This window comes from Gallinula chloropus (assembly GCF_964237585.1).
Source record: "Gallinula chloropus genome assembly, chromosome: Z".
Lineage (NCBI taxonomy): Eukaryota > Metazoa > Chordata > Aves > Gruiformes > Rallidae > Gallinula > Gallinula chloropus.
In genome coordinates this window covers 79,200,241-79,224,589 of record NC_140089.1, presented here as the reverse complement: position 1 = coordinate 79,224,589, position 24,349 = coordinate 79,200,241, and the positions used below count along the sequence as shown (strand labels likewise).

The 24,349-nt window shown below is 43.6% G+C and overlaps 1 protein-coding gene across 1 annotated transcript in view; it reads left to right on the top strand.

The window, feature by feature from the left end:
• The window catches only part of LOC311203314 (protein unc-13 homolog B-like), a gene marked incomplete at its 5' end in the record, with an annotated part of 223,193 nt that overhangs the window by 921 nt on the left and 197,923 nt on the right, over nt 1-24,349 (top strand). The window lies entirely within an intron of this gene.

Sequence of the window (24,349 nt, the reverse complement as noted above, 5' to 3'; positions counted from 1 at the left end):
TGCGTGCCCAGACCGCGCGCTGTTATTTCGGATGCGCCGCTAATTATCTTCCCCTCCTCCTGCAATCAGGTCTCACTCATTCCCTTTGCCGAACACCGTAAGGGGAGAGGCGGCACTCTCTGGGATGTAGCGCCAGCAGCTTGCTCCCTGTCCCTAGTTGTCAATTCCTTGATGTCTTCTGCCAACTCCCCCCTCCATTCCCCCCCCCATCCCCCTCCCAAATCCCCGGGGAAAACCATCTGCCAGGACTCGGGCTACTGCGACGTGTCTCCCGTCAGCGTCCTGCGCTGAGCGCTGCGGTCACAGGGTGTCCCCGGTACCGGCCGTGCCCGGGCTCACACGTGTAGTTTTAATGTTCTCAACTCCTTTGCCAGGTATGGTTTGAAAAGAAAACAACCGGAGTGGGGAACTGGTGTGCTGCTGCTAGTTTAGCCCTTCTTTGGCTCACACCAGTTGATTTGGTAACAGCTCTTCACCCAGCTGTTCATCCCCAAATCCTTTTTCTTTCTTTTTTCAATGATGGTGCTAATAAAAAGATGCCAGGGGACCCCCTTGGGCGTGGATTATTTTGGGGACAGCGCTGTCGTTGTAGAAAAGAGTTTTAAAATTAAGTTTCAGCCATTTTTTTAAAAGCCTATGTTGTGTTGAATGAGTTAGAGGTGTGATTTTTTTCTACCTTAATGTTATTGATGCAGTTCTGCATGAACTGTGAAGCACACGCAGCATCTCTGGTGGACTTGCCCATTTTGAAAGCTGTGCTGAAACGTCTTTATTGAAGCTGATTCTTAATAGCTCAGGGGTGATTACGTGCTATGGGTGTTTCTTCGTCCATTTTGGTGGTTCATCCTCAAAACTTTCTTGGGCTGTGCTTCAGAGAAATGTGTTTTTCGTGCCCCTTGGAGCTGACTGACTGTGCTAAATGTGTATTTATGCCCTGTCTGCTAAGAGTGGTGAAAGAATGTGAACTGAATGATTGAGCTACTGAAACTGTCTTGCTTTTTTTAGGGTGTTAATTCTTGGTCTGTAGAGTCTTTGGGGCAAAAGCATTTCAGTAGCCTGGAATGATGCGCTCTTGTGCTTGGCTCATCCTTTGGTTACGTGTGAAGAGCTAAAGAAGAAACTTGGGGTGGCTGGTTGACTCTGTCTGATGGAGGTGCTGAGGTAGAGCAGTCTCAAAACCCAGATACTGGGAGCTGAGAGAAAATACAAACTCTTGGGACAAGGCGCAGAAAACTTTGTCTCTTGCATTTGTTTCTTGCATTTTCCCTTTTCACTGAAGTGATAGAGTCTTGCTGAGAAAGCAGTGCAGCTGTTAGTAAGAAAGTTGGGGAAAACTGCTTTTGTTTCCTTTTTCCATTAAAAACGGTGCAGATGTAAGACCGCCTAGTAATGTGGGGCTGGATCACGTAGACCTGAGATTAAATAAGACAGACAATGAACCTCCCCCACCACGAAATAAATGTAGGCAATTTGGACACTGTTAATAGCCTCTGAATTGCAGTTTAACGGGTAAAGGGAAAGGTGGAAAGACCCCTAAGTGGCAGTGTAACAAGAAGCCTGGCAGCCAGAAATAGAGTGTTGTAATTCATTGATTTATTCCCCCCCCCTCCTTGAATTGCGCACATTAATAGTATTTTAATGAATGGTTAATCTAAAACAGCACACACCAAACACGTCTGAGCGGCCTTTGTTCCTGGAAGAACAGCCAGCATACGTGGTTTCTTGATCTCATGTTAGTGGTACCTTTCTTTTACATTCTGTTCTTAGAGAACAAACGGGGCTGGGTGTGTTTTTTCCCTGTGGTGGATTTTTGGGGTTTGGTGGGATTTTTTTCCCTAGAATGATTGAGCTGTATCAGCCACTGAAGTACCTGACAGAATATCTGAGCTCACCTCTGAGTGCTCAGAGGATGTGTGAAGTGAGCCAGTAGTAACAGGCTGGTTTAGGAGCAAATTAAGAGAGTTTTCTGGAGGAGTAAAATATGCAGAGGGTGTAAATGAAGTGAAGGAGAAAAGTCTTGAATATTACATGACTGAGGCTTTTAGAGGAAACTTCTTTGTATTTTGATTCTACTGCCTAAGTGCAAAAGAGATTGCATACACTCCTGTTTGGAGCAGCTGTGTCTGGATTATGTCTGATAATCTTCTCTTGGCATAGTTTGCTTTATTAGTTTGCATTTAGTGTTGTATTTGTGAAAATAGCACATATTAAATAAAACTAATCCCAGAGAAGCAGTCCAGTTTTTCACATTGGTTTTGCATTGTTAAACTTCCTTGTCGTTCTCTTGGAAGTCTTGATTTTACCTCAGACCTCAACTAATTTTCTTCTTCTAATCTTTCCTGTCTTCTGATTTACAGATAGAAGGAAGTGCTATCTCAGCACAGCTTGCAGGGGTCACAGCAAAGGGAGACCCTGCTGAGGTTGGATCACCCGCTCACAGAGGCTCTGTCACCAGTTCCTCTGCTCTGGTTTGCACCATCGTCCTGAGCCAGATTCTTTCACTTGCCTGCTTTTACTGCCTCTTACTTTGTCCCCAGCTTTTGCTGTCTCAACACAGTGATGGTTCTCTTCTAGTTTTTCTCCTCTCTGCTTTATCACAGCTTATGCTGTGTCTCCAGTGCTGTTGTATTCCTCACTTACTGACCTACCTGAGCCGTCTGGTAAACGCAGTGAAATCTGTGTCTGTCTGATACCCTGCCTGCCCAGTTCACTGTACCAATGTCTGAAATGCTTTGGTGTTGCGTGGATATTGGCAACAGGGATCTTCCACCATCCCTGTGCGTGGTACCTGCCTTAGTCCCGCAGTGCTTTTGTCTAACATGCTTTTGTCTTGGGGCCTGATTAACAGTATCTGTGTGAGATGTGGCTGCCTGAGGTATGTAGGAGATTGAGTAGAATGATGGCTTCTGGCCTTGCACTCTGAAATTTTAAAGTCGAATACTGTGTGGAGATTAGGAATGCTATTTCTTTCCCTATCTGGTTTAACCCCAGCCAGCAGCTAAGCCCCACGCAGCTGCTTGCTCCCTTCCCCCCTGGTGGGACGGGGGAGAGAATCGGAATTGGAAGAGTGAAAGCAAGAAAGCTTGTGGGTTGGGATACAGGCAGTTCAACAGATGAAGCAAAAGCCACACACAAGCAAAGAGAAACAATGGATTCATTCCCCAAGCATGGGCAGGCAGGTGTTCAGCCATCTCCAGGAAAGCAGGGCTGTGTCACACCTAACAGTGACTTGGGAAGACAAACGCCATCACTCTGGACAGCACCCTCCTCTTCCTCCTTCCCCAAGCACTTGATAAGCTAAGCATGATGCCATGTGATGTGGAATACCCCTTGGGTCAGCTGTCCCAGCTCTGTCCCCTCCCAACTCCTTGTGTCCCCCAGCCCACTCACTGGTGGGGTGGTGTGAGGAGCAGAAAAGGCCTTGGCTCTGCCTGAGCCCTGCTCAGCAGGAACGAAAACATCCCTGTGTTAGCGACACTGTTTTCAGCACAAGTGCAGAACAGCCACATACTGTGAAGAAAAACTCAATCCTGTGGGAAACCAGGACTACTAACACTTACCTTGCTGCTTGTCTGAGGAGTTAGAAGAGCTTGCTTACCTGGTGACATTTTTGGTTTGTCAGAATGTCTGGAATGTTGGGGTACTGCTCAGTAAACTTGGCATTCCTGTATCACCAGCACAATTTGGGTTCTAGCGCTTGTCCACCAAATTACAGTCTGTTTACAGCCACATGAAAGAAACAAACAGGGCAAATGGAAATGGATCGTAATGATAACAGAAAGGAAAGCCTTTTTTGTCTTTAGCAATACTTAGAAATGTCCCTAAACAAGAAGCCAGTAGTCAAATGTCAGGGCTTTTCCTTTGTGTTGAAAGGACGTTCTTCTCCTGGTGCAATAGCTTCAGCTTAACCTCGGTGTGCTCGGTAGGGCTGAATGCAGTCCCTCCAGCTCGCTCTGTCTGGAGGGTGGAGGTCTCTGGATGGAGCTCTATACATTGTGCACTTATAAGTAGTGCTCTTAGCAGTAGGGTAATGGTATTGTTGTGTCAAGCAGTGTTCTGAAATGGTTGCAGGGTTGAAAAAAACCCTTCCTGTCTCTGCACATCAGAACGGAAAGAACAGTATTGGTTTGCCATTAGGAGTGGGAGCTTATTTATAACCAGGTTGTAAAGGTAGGTGATTAATAAAAGCATAATGCTTCATGAAGGGTTTGCTATGTAAGTGTTATAAACTCCTTTTCTTTATCTGCAGTTAGCCAGGAAGCTACCGGTGTATGTAGTGTAAAAACAAAATAAAATGCATTAGACATTTGAGTAATAACACTGAGGTAAAAAAGGCTTTGCTGCTAAAGGAGACTTTTTGCATTGAGACCCAAGTTTGGGGTTTGTAAAGCTGTAATTGGTAGCTTAGCTGCAGAGAAAACTTTTGGGCTGCTTCTGTTAAATAATAGGAGTATTTAAAACCTATAAACCACATTTGGCTGGTGATGCACATGGGTCATTCTTTCAAACTCTCCTTTGGCTTTGGGCACCAGTACTTCAAAAGTTTCAACAAACACTGCGGAGTCTTTAAGTATGCAGGGACTAGGAGCTACTTGAAACCCCGCTGTAATTTTCAGTAGGATGAAGGAATTATACAGAGATTTCTTATCGAATTTTAATTTCTTCTTGCTTGCTTGCTTGGTGTCCTCTCAGCTGACTCCTTCAATTTGGGATCTGCCTGGTTGAATTTCTTAAAATCAATATTAACATACTGTTTTAATATGCAACCAAGTGCTGGATTTAATCCAGACATTGAGAGATCCTAATTTGGAACTGTAACAGTCTTAAGTACCAGTTGTAACTTACACAGTGGCACGTAAAGCCCAAGCAAATGAAACTGTTTTGTTTTGGGGTTGTTTTTTGTTTTTTTTTTTTAACCCAGGACCTTATTTCAAATATTTGACTTGGAGGCATATGAAATGTATAGTGTCTAACAGCAAATGATGCTCTTGAAAATTTCCTTTGAATTCTCCTCCTGTGTGTGAGGGGTTTTTTATGCCTTGTGATCAAATTTTGCTTGGCATTTTGAAAAATACTCACTCAGTGAAAGCTGTTTTCAGTTCTCTTCTAATAGGGCTTAAACCAGAGCAATGTGCCTAGTAACTCCTGGTCTCTGACTTTTTAATTCAGATAATTCACTGTGTGGTCTTGCAAACAGATTGGGAGCTGCTGTGAGGGGGTGTAGGCTCTTCCCTTGCTCTGCCTCTTCAGTAGGTTGAAGTTTACTAGTACCTGGCATTTTCTTGGTGTGGAAGTAACGTTCTGTTCTTGCCTCCTTTGGATAGAAACACTTCTGGAGCCTGAGAGGTTTCCCTTCAGCATTTGAATCTGCTCCTCTCTGCAGTCCTTATTTTCTGACCATACTTCTGAAGTTTGTATGGAAATGAAAATTGGATTTAATATTCTTGTGTTGATCTCATCATCATTAAATGGAGAACTAAAATCTGCTTTATTCCTGTTGCCAGCTTGTGCTCATCTGTTCATGCATTAGCTGTCTTTGCCAAGGACTTTGCTGAAATAAGGTTTTGCTTGTCTATCATGACCTATAATATTTGTTAGATGTTTCTGTGATACGGATACCCACTCTATAGGTATGCCCTGGCTGTGTGGATCAGATCTCCCTGAGTCTGGCAGGATTTCAGGTTGATTTTCTTCTCTCTTAGGCCCTCCTTATACCCAACTCTGCTGCTGTGCATAATGCTTCTTTTATTATCTGCCTTGTGACTGGCTTCTGTGTCCTGCTTGGTTTTGTATGAATGGCAAATGCCAGATCCAGCAGTGAAAATGTGGTAGCATGGCAGCACAAACACTGGTGTTTAGGAAACCCCACTAGTGACTGGTCTTTCGAGTGGCCAGTCATGACTCTGTTCTGCTGGCTTTCCTTCACAGTCTCTCACTTTACAGTTCTTCTGGTGTGGGATATTCTCATTAGTCACACATCTTGATCCTGTGTGTAGTGCCTGGGTAGTTCAGATCAGTCTTTCCAAAACACTGTTGGTGGCATAATTTTTTTCCCATAACTTCCACAATCAATGTGTCAGGAGTGACATTATTTTTTCAGACATTCTTCTAATGTGTCAGTGATCTGTAGGTACCTGTCCTCCTACAAGCATGCCCTGAGTGTCCCATCAAGTGTCATGCTCTGGTCTCCGTGGAGCCTGTTTTATAATCCCTCAGGATGTATTTAAAGCACATGCCACTGGGCTACAGACTTCTTCACTGACACCTCAGTGCCAGTTATCTCAACCTCACTTTTATTATTTGTATCTTCGATGTTTAATGTGATCCTCAGTCACTGATGGGCTGGAAACCTGGTCACACAAGTAGTTGCCTCTACCTGAGCACGGGGCAAACGTTTATTGGTTGCCTTTTGCTTCTTCACCATGAGCAGTTAAGTCAGTTAATGGGATGGGAGGACAATATCCTTCTTGGTGGGGTTTTTTCCTCTAATATAATTAAGATTTTTCTCTCATTTTCCCCTGCATCTAACTTCTTACACCTACCTGTGCTTATACTGTTTGTTTCTTGTACATTTTACCGTGGCTTATAACTCTTAGGGGTGGACTAGACTTCAGCAGCCCTTCCTTGAGTAGTGGCTATTTGACCCCTCAGAAAAATCCTAATAAATGATTCCCACATCTGATATCATAGCTTCATTTAAAATTTATTCTTCTCAATCGATCTTCTAATAACTACCCTCAGCTTTATGAAATTATCTGCCTCTGAATCAATCATCCCTTGTGTTGGAAAGGCTTGGCTTTGGACAATCCATGTTGTATGTGATTAGATTGAAACTACTGCAGGAAATTGATCAATTATTGTTTTGTAGAAGTAAATCATAGTGGGATTTCTCCTGTTTAAAACTCGTTGAGTTGGAATGCTATTTATAATTTTTTAAAAGAACTGACAAAGTGCTGGTAGGCATATGAACTCTCCAGCATTTTTCTGTTTAACTGTTTTTATATGACTAATACTGTCTTCTGTGATGAGTTCGTGTATTTCATAATGTATTATGAATGTAATACATAGTGTATTTGAGTTAAATACATTATGAAATACACTACAAGCATCCATATTTCTAGTTTTGCCAGGAAGAAAGCTTCAAGTTTAATACAGATTTAAAAAAAAAGTTAAAATTTAGAAACCTCTGCTTGATATGCTAATGAAAAGATGTAAATGACATTTACTTGGTGTATTGCAAAAAGCCACCTCATTCAGGAGGCTTTTAAAGTAGATTCCTTGATAATGAGGAATATGACTTAAAAGGACACTAACTTTAATCGAAGATTTGCACTTCTAACTAACAAAAAACATACTGAGCATCTACAGGTATTGGTGACCATTTATTTCCTTGTGCAGTGTGGACTGCAAGATTTGTGAAGGTCTCAACACTGCTGGGCAGTGTGCAGGGGTTAGAGACTGTTAAAGGAGTTAAAAACACGAGTTTGTTCCCTTTTTGCTTGCCTGCATTTGGGGAGTTGGGTCATCTAGAAGGATAAAGAAGGTATGATCTTTCAACAGCTTTGTGCTGACCTCAGGCTATAGATGCTGTTCTTTGTGGTGGAACATCCCATGTGAATGGGAAGTGAACTGGAATGGAATGGGATGTCTGGTGAGGGATAAGTGGAGGTGTCTGGTGTCAGATAATCTCCAGCCTAGAACTGTCGGTGAGTTTTACAAGAAGTTTGGCTTTCAGCCTTGACCGTGTCCCTTTAAGGAATACTGGTTTTAACCTTATTACTTAAAGCTCCTGTGACTTAACTCTCTTAATTCTTCACAGCTAAATGCTCTGCTAAACAGGCTTCAGTGTTTCCACCACAGAGACTTAATTACTAGGTATAGAATAACTCTCCAGAGTTGCGCTTCTGAATATTGGCACGCTTGATGCTTATTTTCTCAGCTCAGGCCAATGTAGTAATACTCAGTTTAAAATACATAATTAAAACAAAAATTAAATAATTACATGTTAAAGAACTTTGGTCACCACCCACCCCTCTGTTCCAGATGAAGTCTGCAACATAAATCCGACCTGCTATTGTTTTTGTCAGTCTCTCCTTAGGGAAGGAGTTTGGGTCTGTTGCTCAGGAGGATGGTGGCCCATTAAAGGTTTTGTCCTTACAGGGTTGGATGGCAGCAAAGTGGTGCAGGCCCCATGGCAGGGATGCCAGCATGCTTGACAAAGGCAGGGTGGACTGATGGAAGGACTGCCTCACCTGAAACCTCTTCTGGAGGAGGGTCCAGGGCTGTTGTCCAAGGCCTGGGCTGGTACAGACGAGGATTGCTGCTTGAACTTTTTATATGATGTAGCAAATCTGGCCTGCTGCGTGGGGTTATTGTGAGTTTTTGTGACTGGATACACCCTCTGCTCAGCTGTGCCAGGGCAGCCCTTGAGCTGGGGAGCAGAGTGTACTGGTGCCATGCACGAAGAACAGGCTCCCAGAGTAAGGCGCTGATTTGGAGCCTTGTGTGCTGAGGAGGGTACACTGTGCTTCTGAACCTTCACAGGACACTTCCCTGGCCACCTCTCCTGCCTTACCCTAAGTTCTGGAGTTCCCATAGTGTTATTTATATTTATGCCACTGGATACCTGATAGAGGCCAGACAGCTTTATAAACTTCAAGCATGGGGAGCTGTGTGCTTTATTCTGCTCTGTACTGGTTATTGGCATCCTGAGTATCACAAGAGGGCTACTTATTTGTAGGGCCTCCCTGCCCCCAGCAAATCCTTGACCAGGTTGCTCAAAGACTGCTGTACAAACTGAGTTCTTTCAGATTTTTGTGGGGTTTTTTTACATTTTTCTAAAACACGTTTTAAGGATATTTCAAAACAGTTCCATGTAGTTGGGTAGTGATGGAATGTCTAGTCATGAAGAAACTCTGTTAAATATCACTTCAGCTCGCAAGTCCAGTGGTATCCTGGGCACCATCAGAAGAGGGGTGGCCAGCAGGGACAGGGAGGGGATTGTCCCTCTCTGCTCTGCCCTCATGAGGACCCATCTGGAGTCCTGTGTCCAGAGCTGGGGCCCCCAATACAAGAAAGATGTTGGAGATGGTTCAAAGGAGGCCACAAAGATGATCAGAGGTCTGGAGCAGCTCCCCTATGAAGACAGGCTGAGGGAGCTGGGCCTGTTCAGCCTGGAGAAGAGAAGGCTGCGGGGGGACCTCACTGCAGCCTTCCAGTCCCTGAAGGGAACATACAAACAGGAGAGGAATCAGCTTTTTAAAAGGGCAGACAATGACAGGACAAGGGGGAATGGGTTGAAAACTAAAGGAAGGAAGGTTTAGATTAGATATTAGGGGGAAGTTTTTTGCAGAGAAGGATGGTGGAAGGGGCTGCCCAGAGAGGTGGTGGATGTCCCATCCCTGGAGGTGTTCAAGGCCAGGTTGGATGGGGCCTTGTGTAGATCCAGGCCTGGAGGTTGGTGGCCCTGCCTGTGGCAGGGGGTGTTGGAGCTCTATGATCCTTGGGGTCCCTTCCAACCCAGACCATTCTATGATTCTATGAATGTTCTAAACTAAAAACTTCTGCTTAGCAAACAGCAGTTTCCAAGGAAGAAAAAAAAAATTATATATGAATATGTATATATTTAAATTTTCTAGAGGGAAGCTCTTTAGAGACGCTTTCCTTTCCTGAGGGCTTGTATAAACCTCAGAATGTGTTTTCAGGAAACGTCTGAGGACTTCAGACTTTCACTACCTGGGAAGATGCACATGAAGTCGTCACAGAGTCTTCTGTTGCAGCAGCCACAGTCCTTTGCAAATGAAGTCCCCTGGAGTGTTAGGGCTGCAATCACACACTGGAGATCTACGAACTGTTATTCTGGAAATCTTTAATAACTCTTTTTTCCTATAGGACCAGGGGTACCAGATACTAGTTGAGATGATGCCAAGGTAGCTTAGCAGCTTTGGGTGAGGAAAGAATTTGACTGCTGAGTGAACTACTACACACATTTCAGAGAATTTTGTGTCATTCCAACTTTCACAATTCACAATTTCATGGATTATTTTTCATCAAGAGATGACTTCAAAGGCAAGCAGGTGGTGGTGTTCAAGATCGTTCTGCCTCAGTGAAAGGCAATGCTTCATTTTCTCCTCTCTGAGAGACTAAGGGGCCATAAATTACTAGAAAGTTGAGATTGCCTTTGGTTTTGGATTTAAGAGTTCTAATGCTACCAAAATCGTAATGCCATTTCATGGATTAATAAAGTCTTGGTTTTTAATGAAATAATTTATTGTAATTTTCTGGTTCAGACATCCCTCAACCTGGAATTCCCAGTTTGAATTTAAACTTCTAGTCTGTGACTTGAATTTGGTAGGCAATATGGATTTGGTGTGGGAAGAAAAAAGGATGTGAAACAGTAATTTTATTTAATCCTTTCATACCTGATATAACTTGCTGCATGTGCAAAATTTTATTAGATTTTGATATATCAAATTAAGTAAGTGGAGTCTGTGTATGCTCCATTTTAGAAGGAGATTTTTGAGGAGATTAACTGCTTAGAAACTCTATAGTTATAGGACTGGAATGGATTGTTGTAATCATCTAATACAACCCCTTTGTAGGACGTAGTGTTTTTTAGCACAACAGCTTAGAGTCTTCTAGAAAAAGATCAGATTCTGAATGATGAAGATTTTTTTCAGTTCTTGGCAGCTTTATGTTGATTATCATCATATGTGACAAATTTGTGCTTTTTAGACTGAACTGGTTTCCTAGCTTCAGCTTCACAGCAGCAGACGTTGTTGTGCCTTTCCTTAGGCTGGAGAAGCTATTATGAAAGTTGTACTCCTTGCCCTTCTAGTACTTAAGGATCAGAAAAAGTGGAGTTTACTTCATTACTTGAGTAGAGGTATGTAGCTGTTGTGTTATGACTAATCTCAATGAGATGTGCTTACATATTTTTCATTGCTGAGATCCAGGCACACCGTGACCTATCGGATCGCTGTGTTAAATCAGTATTGTTCTACTTGGGCTGAGTGGGTGGAGTGTGAAGTACCAGAGTTCTACTTCTACTGTAAACTTGAGCTTGAAGTTTACCATTCTGTGTGTATCTGAGACACAAAGATTGAGAAATGTGTACAGGCTTCGTTGGAGCTGAGCAGCATGTGAGTGCAGCCTGAATATGCATGAGTGAGCTCTGTGCATGCTTACTGGGGGGCTGCATTGTAATTTTATTTCTTTTTCCTCCTAGAGCATCAAGAAAGAGCTGGTGTTAGGGATGAAATAGAGATTTCATGATCCTGACGTAACAAGTGGTACAGTGATATAAAATAAACAGCGAAAATATTTTTAATTAACAACTCTGTGTTTGTTTCCAAGAGGGTGCAAACATACCTTAGTGTTACAGAGCAAAGTGGGGAGCTTGTGACTAAAGTGGTGGGAAGGGGGCTCTTGGCATAGGACTCAGAACTAGTACTCATACAGTTAGCAGGAATCATAAGGAGTGAGGGTTATGAGGGGTGCTGGAGAGGATGCCTTGCTCTGGAAAGAGAGGAATAAAGGTGACTGGGAAAATTCCACTGTGTGTTACTGATGCAAAATTGTAAAGCAGCATTAGTGTGGATAAAAGAGAACCAGCTGGGCTGAAATTGCTTTGGGAAGAGCTGATAAGAGATTTTGCTGTGATAGCACAAGAGATCTACCGCACGTAGCCCAGGATTTAAATGTGGGCAGAAATCTCATAATATGGTTAGAGGGAAGTACTTCTGGGTATTGTCACTGTGAGCGACTGACTCCCCACACCAGAGAATGAATGCTGTTGGTAATGTCTGGGTACAGAGAGCTGTGTTAAATTGGCGGTTTCATCATCAGATAGTGACTGAAGCCATAAAATCGTTGGAGTTATCTGTAGATATGGCCTTAAGAAGCACGGAAGATGCCCCAGGGAAGCTGGATGTAGAACTGAACTTGGTTTGAGTTAAACAGATAAGCATGTAGACCAGCAACCATTGAGCCTCTGCAGAAACTGAAGAAGCTTTTTTTTTGTGAAGCAAGGAGCTTGGATACGGAGGAGGGCACGATATTCAGTGAAGCTACAGGGGTAAATATTAGCATCTCAAATAACAGAAAAGGCTCCACCTAGGAAATGACCCCAGAGCTGATGATTCACCTGATCGTTGCGTCAGGATATGGTGAGCAAACACAGAACCTCTGAGAGGTGTGGGCAAAAAATCAGCTTGTAAAGGAAGGTGTATTTTGAGGATCAGAAAGTCCAGTGTTGAGGCAGGGGCTTCTACTTGTAGCAGACAAAGTGCCTTGCAAAGGGTGTTAAAACACACGACAGAAGGTGCTTTGGTCACATGAAAGGGAGAAGCAGCCAGTCTCACAAAGGAAGGAATTGGACAGCTGTGCATAGGGGGTTGAGTAATGACAATCTGGGTTAGCAGAATTTTTAACTCTTGCTGTAAGCAAGCAGGGGGCTGACCTAACCTGGAGAACATGACAGGTGGTTTCTGTGGGTTGGCAGGATGGTAAGGAGATGGATGATAAATGTGGGTAAGTATGGGTCTTGACTTCAAAATCAGATAAAACTGATTATATGCAAGGTTTAAAATAAACTTTAAAGAGTGAATAATAAAAACTTTATAGACGGGTGGAAGTAGTGTGGAAAGTCATCAGGTATAAAATGAGGTGTAGGTTTGCAAGAGGAAGACTGTGCTGGGCTAATCTCTTGTATCTAGATGAAAGCATGCATCTATTTAGACTTCTGTAATATCTCACAAATCACTATAGCAGTCAGTTCTTGAAGATGATTGGATTGGCAAAAGGCATACCAAGTGTATGACTGCAGCAGACGCAGTTGCAGAGACTGGTGGGAGAAGCAAATAGACATCATGTCCTTGTGGTGTGGCAAGCAAAGCAGGAATGTGTTATGTCAAGGTTGTCTTTAAGACAAGTCATAGAATCACAGAATGGTTTGAGTTGGAAGGGACCTCAAAGATCATCCTGACTGGATGATCCACTGGACCAGGGTGCCCAAAGCCCCATCCAACCTGGCCTTGAGCACTGCCAGGGAGGGGGCAGCCACAGCTTCTCTGGGCAGCCTGTGCCAGGGCCTCACCACCCTCACAGGGAAGAGTTTCCTCCTAATATCTAATCTAAATCTAGTGTCTCTTAGTTTAAACCCACTACCCCATGTCCTATCACTACACTCCCTGATAAGGAGTCCATTTCCTTTCTTGTAGGTCCTTTCAGATGCTGGAAGACTGCAGTAAGATTTCCCTGGAGCCTTCTCTTCTCCAGGCTGAACAAGCCCAACTCTCTCACCCTGTCTTCATAGCAGAAGGTCCTTCAGCCCACTGAGCATTTTCATGACCCTAATGGAATAATCAATTTGGAAGTAGATAAATATAATGCATGAAGGATTCAGTGGCCCTGAGGATAACGAAAATTAGTTGATATTATGTAGAAGAGCTATGCCCTTAAAGGCAAATTACAAGAATTTCTGAAAAATGCTAAGCTTGTTGAAAGGAGAGGTTTTGGGGAGTTCTTGTGACTCAGCAGCATGCACCCTCGGCAAGTTGGCAGATGATGCTAAGTTAGGAGGGAGTCTTGATCTGCTTGAGGGTAGGAAGCCCCTCAACAGAGGGATGTGGGCAGGCTGGATTGATGTGCTGAGGCCAATGGCATGAGGTTCAACAAAGCCAAGTGCCGGCTCTTGCATTTTGGTCATAACAACCCCCTGCAGCGCTGCAGGCTTGGGGGAGACTGGCTGCAGACCTGTCAGGCAGAGAAGGACCTGGGTGGTTCACAGCCGGCTGAATATGAGCCAGCAGTGTGCCCAGGGGGCCAAGGCAGCCAGTGGCATCAACCTTGACTGTATTAAGAATAGAGTGGTGAGTAGGACTAGGGAAGTAATTGTTCCCCTGCACTCAGTGCTGGTGAGGCCCCACCTGGAGTACTGCGTTCAGCTTTGGGCCCCTCACTGCAGAAGAGACACTGAGGTGCTGGAGTGTGTCCAGAGAAAGGAGACAAGGCTGGTGAGGGAACTGGAGAATAAATGTTACGAGGAGCAGCTGAGGGAACTGGGGTTGTTCAGCCTGGAGAAGAGGAGGTTGAGGGGATATCAAATTGCTCTCTACAGGTACCTGGAAGGAGGTTGTGGAGAGGTGGGGGCTGACCTTTTCTCCCTAGTGACAAGTGATAGGACAAGAGGAAAGGGCATTAAGTTATGACAGAGGAGGTTTAGATCCAATATTAGGAAAAAAACTCTTCATGGAGAGGTTTGCTAGGCGTTGGAATGGGCTTCTCAGGGACGTGGTGGAGTCTTCATTCCTGGAGGTATTTAAAAGACAGATGTGGTGCTGAGGGACATAGTTTAGTAATGGTTGGCAGGCTGGGGTGATGGTTGGATTTGACGATCTAAAGGGTTCCTTCCAACCATAGAAAAGTCTATGATTCTGTTAACCGCTACAGAATAATTATGGGGACATGAGAAGGTGATACCAGTATATGCTGGGGAAAGAATTCCTGGCAGAGAGGGAAGGACAAAGGCATGGGTAATTTGTTCCTTGCATACTGTGGCCTGGGCTGGCAAACCTTGTTCAGGAAGGATGAATTTGGGATTAGATCGACTGGGTGAAAGAAAACTTTGTCTGTCTGTTCCTCTCAGTCCTCCTGGTGAGAATTCTAGGAGGCTATGACTTCTACCTGATAAACAAACTGATCACATCTATAACTTCTGTCCGTTAAAAACATCAGGAAATTAAACACGGGGTGAGGAAAAACATTAAGGTGGAGGAGAGTGTTGACATAAGATATGGAAGGTATAAGTGTGCTAATAATTAAAGTGTAGGCTGGGAGTCAGGAATGGTTTTGAGTGGCTTAAGTGGTACAGGTGATGGGAGAACCAGTGTTAGAGTTGGTGACCCCAAAGGACCCTTCCAGTCTTATGATCCTCACGGCACTAACATAAATGTGATGTGAATTGTTGCTCTGACAACTACTTGATAAAGACAAATTGGGTTTCAAGGTGAAATTGTTATGTAGCATCTTGCTTAGTTACAAATTTTAATAAGTAAAAAACTTGCCTTACATATGAGGGAACTTTCTTATACTCAACTGTTACCTCAGGCTGTTTATTTTAGTTAATGATTTTGATTCTAATGATGATGATTAGCCTGCTGGAATTTCACTTTAATTTTATGGAGGCCCAAATGGAAGCAAACAGCACGGGTTTCAGGAGAACAGTCTTGGGTTTACTAATGACCAGGATTAAGACCTGGTTGTAGTTCAGCTCTTTATGCACTTGCTGAGTCAAAGCAGAAGTATTGGCAGGTGGATGCTGACATGTGTGGGAGATGCTGGTCCTTCAGGTAGCCTGAAGCTCCTGTGGGGAGAAGTCATTCATGTGCTTGCTGGGGTGTCAGTCTCGAGGCTGAAATTTATAAAGGACGTTGTGTCTTTACAAGCTTAATAAACACACCCCCAACTATCCCTTTCAGTGTTCTGTGGGGGAATATTGGAAGGGACCAATGTCTGAAGACCTAAAGCAGAAAAAAAAACCCAAAACAAACAAAAGGGGCAGAAAAAGTTGTTTCTGAGCTAGCTGTCCTGTTTCTGCCGGGGTGGGGAGTGTGTGTGTGTGTGACTTCCAGGGACCAGTGATGTCTGTGCAGCTTGTGAATGCTCAGGGTGTAGTCAGGCTGCCTCAGAACTCCTCTGCAAGCAGTGTTCTGTTAGATCTCCCTGTCCTTCCTGGGACTCTCCTTCACACCTTAACTTGTATCCTAAACTGTTCTTCTAACACAGTCAGCTTGTTTTGGTCTCCTAGATACTGGAAGCTTTTCTCTGGTTCATGAACCCCAGCAAATAAATATTTAAGTAACACCATATGAATATTTTCATTAAAACTGTTTTTCAAGCTAGACTAATCCTGCTTTGTTATTTGGTGCAGGAAAACACAGGTGCTGTTTTTCCTGGGAGCTTATAATTTGCTGTATCCTGGTGGGCTGGCTTTGCTTTCTAAAAAAGGAGGCTACAGAATCCACTACGAATGTGCTGTTGCTTTTATTTTTGAGTTTCTCCTTTGGTTGAATGTGTTAGACTTCTGAAGTTGAACAATGGTATTTGTTAGCATCTGTTTTTAGCTGAAGAGCCTTTTAAGGGCGAGCTTGTGCTCAGTCCTGCTCGGCAAGTCGGCGTGTTCCAGTTGGTTGGTTGCTTGCAATGCTGGGACTTAAATCGAAACTACCAGAAAACACACCGGGGCTGTGATTAGGTGGTGATTTGCTCCTGGTGTGGTTAGTCAGCCTTTCTTGTTGCAGGGTGCATCTCTTAAAGCCTGAACAGGCAGTGCAGAAACCCAAGTCACTGGGGGGATTATGGAGATGACTTCAGTGCTGTTGTTGACTGAGGAGAGAAGCACTCGCCAGCCAAAGGGGAAGCAAACAAGTTTTTTTACTCTGTGATTCTTGCTTTCTCCTCTTTGTTTGCTACCGGGAGTACTTGTGTCTTCAAGCAGCTGTTACCAAACTGTGACTAGGCTGTGTGATTTGACCCTAATAACTTAGTCAAGTTTCTAATCGTTTAAGTGACCTTTACCTGTATGTACAGTGCCTAAGCAGCAGCTGCATGTCCTTTGTATTGTGGAAGAAATACTCTGTCCAGAGGTGTGTCTTATTTTCAAAACAGAAAGACCCAAACAAACAAACCAATTTGTCCACTCACCTGGTTTCTGAATTAGTTCCAAGTTTGGTGGTGTGTTTTTTTTTTTATGTGGGTGGATTTTTGTGTGCATGTGTGTGTGTTTTGGGTTTATTTTTTTTAATGTTTTGCTCTCTGGCTTGACTTCTTGCACTGAAGCTTTTCTTATGAACTAGTTGAGCTATTGGTTTGTCAGCAAAGACAGTCTACCAACTCAGACTGTCTCCTAGCAGACCTTAATACATTATCAGTCTGTCTCTTTTCCTGCCTTCTGGTGCAAGGTTATGGCTTTCATTATGCATGTTTCCTTAGTCTTTGACAGCTGGGAGCATATATGAGTTGAAGTCTGTTTTGTGTAAAATTAAGTGGTGTGGGTTTTGTTCCCTTATTCAATTAAGGCATTTCCACTAATTTAAAATAACATATTTCAGAACCTTACAGAACTTGAAAGAAGGATAATTTATGCCACTGAAAATTGAAAGCCTCCTTTATTCTCTGCCCAGAAGTATTTATCTTCTATATTTAAAAATACTGAAAGTTTTGATGGATTTGTTTTGTTTTGTTGTTGCTATTGAGGCACAGGTTCAGGAGTAGGGATGCTGTTAGTGACAAGTTCAGGAGAAATCTGTAACCTGCAGGAAACTCCTTAAAGTGACCAGGGCACAGTCTGACATAATACATCTGGCAGTGAGCCTGGTACGTTACATCCAAGCTGCTTTTTTAACCAATAAAATGAAGTAAAGACTGAAACAGAGTATTGGAGAGAGGAGGCATCTTGGGAGATTACTGTTTAGTTCACCTCTTGGTTGGGGAACCAGGTCGCCTGACAGAGTTGTCTGTGTTGCCAGCGTCAGGAGGATTAACCTCTCATAATCTCTGTGATTTGAATAAGAGATTTTGTTCCTGTCCTCACTGCTCAGTTCAAAGCAGTTGCTGAGCAGAAACTCCAGTGAATCTTCAGCAACGTGTCTGTGTTGATCAGCCAAGAAAGGAAGAACTAAATGTTAGAGGAATTCTAGTTGTGCTGGTTTTAGTGTTTGGTTGTTAAGTGTGTACAGGTGGAGATGTTCAGGGAAGTGGACTACATCTTCGGTTTCCTTTTTGTTTGAAAAATGTTCTATTACACAAATGGTATCAAATCAATTCCTCCATCACCACAGTCTGCTTCCCCACCTTCCCTGGGAAAGCAAACTTTGGACAAACCTCTTGGTTTGAAAGCACAGCATAAAGAAACTTCAGTGTGTGTTTGTTTTCTCACTTCTCAAAAATTAACTGATCCAGACCAAAGATTTGGAGGTGATGGTTGTCTGCCTGTGCCAGCTCAGGCCAAAGCTAGGAGAGGTTACCCAGTCAGGTAACATATGTGTATCTACTCTTGAGGAGCAGTGGTGATAAATAAAAGACTTAACTCTGCTTATAGCCCCACAAAATTTGAAGAAGGCTTTCATTTTGTGTATTGTGGTTGTGGGGAGGCTATTTATTTTCTTTTTTAAAAGCCAAACCAAACAAACCCAGAAGATTCTATTTGTGTGTGTTAAACAGGTAACAAAGCATTTTGCCTCTCTTCTCAATGGGGAGTGATTTGGGTTTGCCTGTGTGGTCTGCCTACTGTAAAATATCTGATTCTGCTGTCAAATGACAGCAGAGATACATAGCAAAGAGGCTAAATGCTGAAGGGAGGTCTCTGAAATGTGTCTTCCCCTTGCTGTTGAGGGTATACCAAAGTGGAATTCAGCTGAGATTTCTTTACCAAGAAGGTGGTCACACACTGGAACAGGCTTCCCAGAGAGGTGGTCAATGCCCCCAGCCTGTCAGTGTTGAGGCATTTGGGCAATACCCTTAACAACATGCTTTAACTTTTGGTTGACCCCGCAGTCATCAGGCAGTTGGACTAGATGATCACTGTAGGTCCCTTCCAGCTGAAACCGTGCTGTTCTAGTCTTGGTTATACTGAGAATGGAGGAGGTTTGGTGGTAGAACAGACTGTATGAAGCTAATTTCCAAAATGTCACCTCTGGTTTCTAAGCCTAGAGTCCAGGAGTGTATTAATATGTAGAGTAGGTGCTGCTCTTATCTTGTCATGCTCTTTCTTAGGAATCTCCTCGGTGTTTATATGGACAAGATACCAGGCTAAAGGGGCTTGTTCTGCAGCCCTTTCTATCATGGAACGACTTCTCCTTCTGCAAACTCCTGAGGTTGTGCAAAGAGCTCCTTGGTCTGCAGGGCAGGAGACAACTGGTCTGAGGCCCAAGTGTGAGATGACACTGATACCAAAGTGGGACTGTCAGAGTCATTCACACAGCTGACATTTTAGGAACAGTAAATTACAAATCTGGCTGGGTTCATCATGATGCTGGTGGGGCAGAGGCAGTAATGACAAGGCAAATGTCTGTGAGATGGCAAAAAGGTCTGAATATCATTTATGAATAGTCTTGGGTGTCTTGGTTGCAATTCTCAGTGGAGAAATAGGGCAGCAGAACTGATGCCTCGGGGTCTTTCTTTGATGAACAGAACCATCTCGAGACAGCCGGGGTGCTCTGCTAACTCTGGAGGCTCAGGCCTTCAGGTTTGAATAGCAAATGGATGCTGAGGTAGCAGCTAGGAGTAAAGTTAAATTTTAGGTGTATGTTAACGTGTCTTTGGGAAGGTTATGAAGACACAAAGCATCTGAGTATGCTGGCTCTTGCCTTGCTAAAATTAAGTTGTTGGTTTATGTTGAGATGTGGTTACTGTCAGGTAAGTCGAGGAGGTGAGTAACGTGGTAAAGGGCTCTCTGGAGAGTGGCACGCAGGCTTTGCCTGTCTTTGAGACACCCTGTATTCCAGCTGAAGCTGTAAGACTCTTGAAAGTTAAGCTAATACTTTCTGCATAGCCTTTAAGGATGGTAACTATATCCATTGCTAGGGGGATGCTTTTTTGTCTGGTCACCAGGAAGCTGTCATTCCAGCAGGTCCCAAAGCGGGCAGAAGATGGCTTATGATTCTCTTACCTGCAAGGTCACTTGAGCTCGGTGGGTTGTTAAGCTTTGTGTGGGCTGGGGATGTCTCCTGGGACTGCCTGCCTGCTAGCTGAACTGTGGGACCACACAGGCAGGAGAAAGGGGGATAGATAGCCCCATAGCCTGGAAGAGTGACCTGGTGTTGGGAATTTCAACGTGACATGTTCTGCTCCTCAAACTCCCATTCCCTCTTCTCTCCTGTGCAGTGTTTCGCCAAACAAGCTGCCTGGAAGCTTCTGCACTCTTCCCAAGTGTATTTCATGGTAAAACTGGAAAATATTTTATGAGCTGTTGGCATTCTGGATTCACTGGAAGTGCTCATCTGTTTCTGGAGGTTGTGAAGTTCAAGGCTTGCATGTTCCTACTACATTCTTTACTGCTTCCCAGTATGTTCCCATCTTTTTTAGCTGTATGGTTTATGAGTTATTTTTTATTTTTTCTCAGATCAAAGAAACAATATTGTCCAACTTATTTCAGCTGCTGCTTACCAGAAACCAATTGAATGCTTCCTACTGCCTTTCAGGAAGCTTTTTCTGGGATCAGCTGTAAGTAAACTTGCAGCTTCCTTACTGCAAAGCAGAAGTTTCACTAAGTGCTAATGCTCTAATGTAACAATGATTTGAACTGTGGTTTACTGAATCAACTTGCCAATGTTTTAATCATTTTATTGGTAAGATCTCCTGAGGCTATTTGGATAAAACAATCTCTGTATTTTAAAATGCTGGAATCCTTTTGCAGTACCTACTGGTCATGGATATTGATTGTATTTTGCCAGTGTGGATCCTGTTCAGTGCTAGCTTTTTAGTAAAATCACCAATCCCTTCGTAAGCTCAGAGATGAGGGGAGTTCCAGGTGTTGGGACCTGCTGGTTTGTGAGTCCTTTTCCCCTCTTTTTTTCTTGTGAACCTATTCTGTCCTAGTTAACTCTACTTCAGATTTTGTTTTCAGACCAACATAACAGCATGACCTTGCTGCTTGATAGTAGTGTGTGCTGGTGTAAGCAACCTGGAAGAACCATGTAATGTCTCCCCTAACTGCAGGGAAGACAGCCAATTGCAGATCTCTTTAGTTTTCCTCTTGTATCTTTGTCTCTCTCACGGTTGCTTTCCACAGGTTACATGCTTTCAGTTCTATTTTCCCCATCCTGTATTTTCCTAGTAAGATACTTTGGTTTTGGCTTGTCTTTCTATGAGATACACATTTGGTTTTTCTTTCCAAAACGCTGCTCACAACTGCAGTCCCCATGGCTATCCTCTGCAGCACTATATATATATATATATATTTTAAATTGCTGTAGCTTTCTCTTCACCTGTAAACTTCTGCTGTTGAAATAGTTCAAGGACCTACTTCAGGTTGGTGAGTTCTTGAGCTAAGCAACAAAGAAGAAAAAGGAAGCTGCTCAGTTCAGGAGGTCAGAAACCTGTGTGATGGTAAGTCAGTGTGTCAAATCAAATCTGGTAACAGATTAACCTGCAAACGAGACCCAGATGCCTCTCCAACTGTCCGAATCTATTTTGTCATTGAAAGTGTTTGGAAGCCTGCTTATATTAACTGCTCACTACATTACACCATTGTATAAAGTAAGTGGAATTGGCACTTCTGTCATGTGAAGGCAGCTTTTGCTGATCAGGACTTTTATTAAAAAAAAAACCCAAAACAAACACCCAAACAATAGAACAACGCTTGCCAAGGGTTCTGCAAAGCTGGCCCTCTGCTCCAGGTATGCTTTGAGAATGTGGTTTTGTTTGGAGTATTTGCAACTGCCATAAAGGGTTTCCTACCAAGTGTTTTGGGTTTTTTTAAAATTTCTTCTGTTTAAGTTAATTAGTAAATTTGTTAAGGATGGAAGAAGTGGAGCACTATGAAGCTGTGGTGCAAGCTGAGCTGTGCTGGATGCACTTACAAGCTGAACCGCGGCAGTATCTGCAGGAGCTGTGAAAACACCTAGTTCATTACCCTGATCAGGCTGAGTGATGGAGCAAATAGATGTATCTGTGATTTGATAACTGGTTCAGCACGGTATTTGAACTGCAGACTTGCTCAGCTTTGTGTGGATTGGTCACTGCATTGTGCTGCGAGTTCTCACAAGTTTGTGTGAACGAAACAGTGATCCAGACAACCTGCCACTCTGCAGTGCCACTGTGATGCCCATGGGCTGTGGCAGAAGTACAGATTTAGACAAGGAGATACGTGGCTTTCGTATATAATACTAGACTTTTTCTGGGTAGATGTCAGTACTTTGCTCACCAAAGTTCAGCACGTACTGGTGGTGGGATGCTGAGCCTGGGGCTCTGAAAATTCTGACTAGAAACAAACGTGGTGGTGAAGCTTGGTAAGTAGAACCAAGCTTCAGCTGTAGTGTCCCATCAGGACTGGAAATGTCTGTCAGCCCCAAGGTATGTGATGTCTGGGATGTGGAGGCAAACAAAGGGATGCTCTCTGCTTCTGTGTTGTGACACTCGTGAGCGTGTCCGGGATCTTAACAGACCAAAGAATTTACTGACGGGAGCATCATGTGAGGCTTGGCAGTGTGGAGAGGGTTACTGGGAGGTGTTCTTTTTGTAATGCTTTCCTGGATTTGTTATATGGAATGGTTCTGAAGTTAAATGGGGTTAGTGCTAAGTGTGTCTCCTTTTAAAAGAGCACAGCCATCTGGAGAACCCTTCCAAGAAGTGACACATGTCCCAGCTGCTGTCGGTCACTGTCCAGTGAGCAGAAAGGCTAGAGTAACTGTTAGAAAGCTGTTTGTTGAAAATTATATTGTAAATCAAATAAACTTAGTGCCTTTGTGTGTCTCTGGACAGGGTAATGAATTTGCAGATCATCTGAACAGGAAGATGCTAATTCATGTGAATTAGGAGGGATTCTAATTCATTCTTAAGACATCTGGCAAAATCAAAATCTCTTGGGTAGATCAATTTGCTACCATAGGCAACAGAATATCTTTTAAAATTTTTTTTTTTCCATTCCTCCCTGAGAAAAACCCATGAGTGACAGTAGTTGCTTTTTGGATATGGTTTGTGGAAATGAGCACACCTTCCCTTTGACGTGGTTCCCAAGGCCTTAAGAGAGTAAAGTCCTGTGGGCATTTAGAGTGGTCAAACCGAAGAAAGGTCTTTGCTACATGAACAGGAACTGCAAAGTAAAAGTGGGTTTTGGTGTGGGCGTGTTTTTCTTTTTTCTTTTTATGCACTATTAAAAATGAATGAACTAATATTGTGTCTGTCCCGTTTATTCTGGACTATGTATTAAAGCAGATCAGTCTCTGCTCAGTTGAGGTAAATTTGGTGGTAGTGGTGACTGATTCCTCCACAGCTGTCTCAGTCAAACAGGTGATGGGTTTCTTTCTTGAAGGACTATTTTGGGTATTAAGGCAGAAAAGATCAGTCCCTAAACGCAAACTTAATTCTTTGGGTACTGATGGAAAGCCATGCTATGTTCCTGTGGTCTGCCACTTACCCAGGGAAGTGGCATTTTGCAGTGACTCCTCTTCCTTCTGGCAGCAGAGCAGTTCTCTGATCAGCCCAGCCCTCCATTCACATCAGGCAATAACAAAATGTTATCTTATCCTCTGTTTACTGTGAATGTGGTCTCAGCTTTTACGTCTGTTGGTACGTGAAGGTACCCACTGTGTTTCCATCACGTAATTCTCCAAGTGAGTATGCTGGGGCATGAAGTGCTCTCTTCCCCGCTTGAGTGGAACAGCATTTGTATGTAAAGCAGTGGTTTGTTTTCCCTGGCAGAAAAACAAAGTGCTACAAAAGTAATAGATGTGACTTAAGCCCTCTGTCTCTCCGTGGAATCTCTCTGCTGCGATAACCACACCGACTCAGGGGGCTGCTGTGGGGAAATGCAGCCCAAGCAGACCCTGCTCTTGGCTCTCTGCAATTATAGCAGAGGCTGTCGAGGTGCTGCTGAGTGTCAGTGGGTCCCCAGGGCCTCCTGTGCAATTATCTTTCCTCTGAGCTAGTCCAGGGAAACCCATCCTTTCTGAACATAATTTACCTCTCAGTGTGTGAGAATGCAGTGGAGCTGCATTCTTAAACCCGACTCAGGCTGGGAATATCAAGGTGGCTGTTGACACCTCAAATCCCTGTAACAGGCTTGGAAAACTCTTAAACTGGCATTTTTTTTCTCCCAGCTCTCTCTTTCTGAGAATTATGAAGGGATGAGAAGAATTTCATGTCGCAGACTGTGCTGCTGTTCTGCGATGGCATGTGCAGTTGCATTCAGTAGCACACCTGTGATCCTGCTGGGCTTTTATAGGGATCATGTGAAACAAAACAGCGACTTACTTAGAATCGGAGGCAAGGTCATTGCATGGCCATATTCCAGGCTGAAGCACTTTTTGGGTTCAGGAAGTGGGAAAGACAAGGGTTCCTCTCCTTCAGGTAGGAAGTGAGGATGTGCAGGAGGTGCACGTAAAATGTTTTGATTTCCAGGGGAGGCAAAGGTACCTGTGTCAGGGTGGGATCCCCAAGGGCAGAACGGGCCTTGTTAGATGTGCCAGTCTTGTGCCACTTGCCAGCCTCGCACAGATCTTATGAATAGCTTTCAAGAAGTGAGTAGGAGGTGTTGAGTTTCTGGCTCTGCAATGAGTACGTGTGTTATAGCTGTTGATGCAGGATTCAGACAGTAAAATTATTACCAGTGGCTCAGTTAGAGAAGATG